Below are 5,233 nucleotides of genomic sequence, written 5' to 3' on the forward strand. Positions count from 1 at the left end.
TCCATAACCTGCCATTTTCAGAGGCAGATGAATCAGCTGCCTTTGCAACTCCCTGTTTTGTCTCTAGGGATAGTTTTCTACCTATATCTTGATCCAAGCAGGTTGGAGTCTTTCCAAAAACTGCTGAAAAACAAGACCTCTCTCAGTCATGTAGGTGAAGCACTGATATGCAGTTAACTCAGTATACATCAAGTATTAGGTAACAAGATTTCTAGGCCCGTGTTAAAAATATATTTTGCTTATTCTGATTTGATTCTAATGATGTAATTTTCTTAGGAGACAGTCTGTAAACAATTTTAACTTCTCTCACCTATGTACCTACTCAAGACTTTGAGGATGGGCTACTGCAGAGTACTAGGACATGTATAGATATAAACTTCTAAAAGTCACAGAATAATACTCAATAAAATTATAGAAGACAAAGCATTGGCCTGTCCCATGTATAACTTTGTTACTGAATTTTATACAAACATGGTGCTCCAAGCATGACATAAAGTGTGGACATTCACAGACAGGACACTCCCCCAAAGCCAATTCCTATTTGTGACATACAAAACCAGAGAGGTTTCTTCACATATGATTTTTTTCCTATCTGCCCAGAAACAGAAAGAAATACAATCTAACATCTGCTGGAAGAAAGAGAGCAATTTCAAATTTAAATAGTCAGTTTGAAATAGTAGAAAACTTACAATTGGTCTTGAAATAAAAAGAAATATAATATTCTATAATTTATTATTATTGATACTAGGTATATAAACATATACACTACATATATCATAATGCATTGCATTGTAATAATACAGTATACAATATATTAATTTACATGTTTTTCTATTCTATACTATAAGAATAATATATAGAAAATATTTAATATCCATTTATATATATTTTAAAGAGTATGTTATATAAACTAGAAATAAGTTATTAACTATGGTAATATATATGAATATGGTATATTAATTTGTATATTATATTCCCACACTCTGTGATGAATGATTCCCTCTCCTGGACAGGATTTCTAGGATATTATCACATTATTCAAGTATGGATACATTCTGCAGGCACCAGTTTGTCACTGAAGATACCAATCACAGAAGAAAGTGGTATAGAAACTCATATTGATGTTTTGCCTTTCCAAAGGAAGTGGATGACAGCAAAGCATAATTCAAGGTCTGGTTGCCAACATACTCAATTAAGCAGAATTTGGAGGAGGAGGAGGAGGAGGAGGAGGGGATGGCTGGAAACTCCCAGTCATACTACAAATGTCAGCTATCTGCTGTCAGAGACCTGGTGACGTTGAACCAAACTGTGAAATATGTGTAATTCTTCAAATATTGCTGATGATGTAGCACCAGATTTTTTTTTCCATGTGCATGTGACTGCTTTTGACCATGACAGGTTTTCATAAATCTGGTGTCATTATAGAACACATGACTTGTGTCACCACTGCTACAACAAGAGAAATCCATCACAGATCAAAGTGCCAGGAAAAGTCCTATTCACAATATAAGCCCCACTTAAGCTTTCCAAATGCAGCTTGAGTGGAATTTAAGTGGACCATAGGCCATGTTTTTGCTCCTATACACAGGCATGAATTTTACAACGTGAAAATACATTAAAATACAATGTATTTTCTAATGTAAACACAAAGCTATCTGAAGCCACAAGACCATTTAGACCTAAATATCTTTGCCAGTATTTTACCTTGAATGCCGTGTTAATTTTTGTAGAATATGAACCTAAAAAATAAAACTTTCCAGTATTATTTTACTATTAGACTTTCAACCTACATACTGTATTAGATCTAGCTGAACAGAGCTGTCTGTAACCTTCTCAGACCACAAGCTCTTTGAGCAGAGATCATGCTTGTCTCCTTGTTTATGTGTTGCCTAGACTGTTGTAGGCTACAAAAAAACTTTTCTATTGTAAGACATTTGTTGAACTCAAAAACCCTCATTTATTATATAACCCTCATATTATCACAATATATAGTGTGTATATATATAAATATATAAATATAAATATATATGTATATAAACTGATATATATATATATATTTGCTTATAGGAAAGTGATTGTGCTTCTTCACTGTAATGCTTCCTGACTTAAGCAGGCTCTTCATTTAATACTACATTCTTTTTTTCCTTCCCAATATTTAAATGTAGAGGTAACTGCTATTTTTAATGTGCCTTTTATAATAAGCAAAAGTTGAGGACACTTTAAAATAACTATACAATAAAAAAAAAAAGAAGTAACAACTAATTTAAAACCTATAGAGACGTTTATGTCATCCTGTTCTTTGCAATGAGAAAAATCATTTTTGTGATTGATTTCAGTAGATTCCAGCATCTGCTTTCTTTCCCAAAATTGAAACATTTGATTTTATTAAGCATTGCAACCTATTATACCTACTTGTTTTAATGCAGTAAAGTAGGAAATTCTGTACTTCTATAGGCCAACAATCCCCACTGAGGTGCTTTGAGTTGGCTGTAGGATCCTAATGATCATTTTTATTCCACTGCTATTAATTTCTCCTTATTTCAATAAAACAATAGAAAATAAAATATTCTGTTCATCAAGGAACATGTATCTAATTTCATATAATATTTCACTTCAAATTGTCTCATATTATTCTCTCTGATTCTGTTAAAAAATCACTATAGTGGGAGAAAGTCAAACTAGAGATTATATTAGGCTCAGGCAAATGGTATTCACCTTTTATAGTCCCTATGTTTTATAATGAAGATACTTCATTGAAACAATGATGCATACTTCAACAGTTCCCTGGAGAGCAGTGAATCCTGTTTGGAGAGATTCATGAATATGTGCATTAGCACAATCCAACTGGAACTTGCCCTTAAAAACGAACCACGAGAGAAGCTGATCAGTTCCCGCTTATGTATATAATCAGAAGGTTATCATATTATCTCCCCCTCCACAGGGAAAAGCAGATGCATATTCTTCTACCACTATAAGAAGAGACATGCCAAAGGAAACAACAATACCCCCCTTCCATGCTTTCAGCAATGTTTACTCTATGAAACCAGAAAGACCTTTTACAACAAGAGGAGGAGCTTCTCTAAATGAGGATTCATTTTGCATAAAATTAGTCAGAGTGTAAACCTTTAAAAAAAATTACATCTGCATTAATTTAGTCAAGGCCATCAATAAACCAGAAGTGAGTTCAAAGAGTGCTATAAATGGCAGAGAGATGAGACAAACATTTCACAGAGTCAAGGTTTGCGAAGATATACATGAAGCTCTGTGTCCTGAAGATGAATGAGGAACACTTGGCAGTTCTTGAAGCAGTAGTTTATTTAAAGTACAAAAAATTCAGTGAAAAATACTTCTGGCCAGCAGTTGGTGCCCAGCTTTCAAGAAAAATGGCAGACCACCACCAAGCTAGTGACAATGATAAAGAATAGTCACATAGATTTGCAGATTTATCTTTAGGTTTATAGCAGCCTCAGCTCTGTGAAAAAGCATGTAGCAGTGAGACTCCTTACCACCTTTGAAAACAAACTAAAAAGAGCTACTGCCTTATCATGGTGCATATTATTAAGTAGTCATTACACATACCAGACAGTAGCAATAAACTTTATCATCCAAAATGAGCAATCATTTGATCTAAGCTTGGAAAGATTAAATAGTGCAATGAAACTGGAAAGAAAAAACTAAACTATGGATCACCTTCTGGATAAAACATTCCACTGCCTTATTAGCACCTCTTCTATAGCCCCTCAATCTGTATCCATTATATTGGTAGGTAATTGTCCTAAATACAAAATAGATTTTGCTTAAAACGATGCCTTCAATTTTATTATGGTTAAGAAAAATTCTGATGCCACTGACTGACATGTTTAATTTAAGTTGTCCTGAAGTCATTACTAAGATGTCTGTGAAAAATTTGGATTAACTCTTGTAAGACATAGCTTCACATCACCAAAGGCCACAGAGGGTGTAGCTTTTTTTATTTTTAGGAATTTTTTCAGGTATGTATCAGGAGTCCAGCCTTGTGTTTTGCAGCCCAAAGATCCTGCATTCAAAAGCTTTCTCTATGTCTATAGCATTTTGTGTGCTGGAAGCAAAAAACACTGTACTAGCTTGTCTGCTATTAGGGGAGAAGCATTATGCTTCTAAATAAGATATATAGAGAAAGCATAATTATACCCTCTAAAGAGGATATAATCTCATAATTGTGCAGCAGAGTTATCCTCAGATTGCACCACAAACCATTCTTGTATGCCTGGTAGACTAACACTTGGCTCAGCTACTAGTCTGAGGGTATTATTTTTACGTAAAAGCTGGTTTAATATTGAACATGTGTGTACTCATATGTTGGTTCATGTGTATGAAGTACCCTATTTCCTAAAACAGACCCGCCTATCTGGTTAGTTTTTATTCACATGCACACAGATATTGAGAAACCAAGCACTTGAAACACTCAACTGTAATTTTTTTTTTTTCCACAGCTAATAATGGCTCTTCACCACAAAAAAGAAAAACACTTTTTTTAAATGCAGTGGTGGGGGGAAAGGCTAGCAGGTTTATTTTGCTTAAGATGCTGTGGTGTGTCACATTCAGCTCTGAACACTGTAGCTATTACCATATGTCATCAAATAACCAGCACAAGCAGCTGTGTTGTTCCTCTACAGTGACCCCATCTAGAAGTTTAGAGACCAGGAGCAGGATGATACCTATTTCTAGCCCCACACAGTCATGCACATACCTATGCACAGTTCAAGAAAGTTTTTAAATTAAAAGAAATATTTCACCCTACTGAATACTTCACTGCTCCTCTGTCCTGCTTTTGCAGGATGCATCATTGCACAGAAACATTTGCCAAATATATGGCAAAACCCATTAAATTCTGATGTTTCTCTGGGTGCAGTAAAGATACAACACAACAACTACATATATTTATATCTATATATCCTTTTGTTCCTGCTGTTTGCTGAGTTTTTGAACTTGTGCAAAAAGCAGTTTTCACCAGTGTAACAGTGGTGTTTAGTGAAGACAAAGCTTGTTCATCACAGCAGGGGGACAAAGGGGAGGGGAACGAAGGTCAAAGGGTAAATTCCAATTGCTGAGACATGTTTTTATGAGTTGAATCTTAACCATGTGATAAGCAGCATTCAGAGTCTGGGCAAAATGGAGTAAGGAGTTTTACTTATCTGGGGGAACATTCACAAACCACTGTCGCAGTTTGATACCTTGCTGACAAAAGCTGGGT

This window comes from Molothrus ater, chromosome 7, assembly GCF_012460135.2.
Source record: "Molothrus ater isolate BHLD 08-10-18 breed brown headed cowbird chromosome 7, BPBGC_Mater_1.1, whole genome shotgun sequence".
NCBI classification, from domain to species: domain Eukaryota; kingdom Metazoa; phylum Chordata; class Aves; order Passeriformes; family Icteridae; genus Molothrus; species Molothrus ater.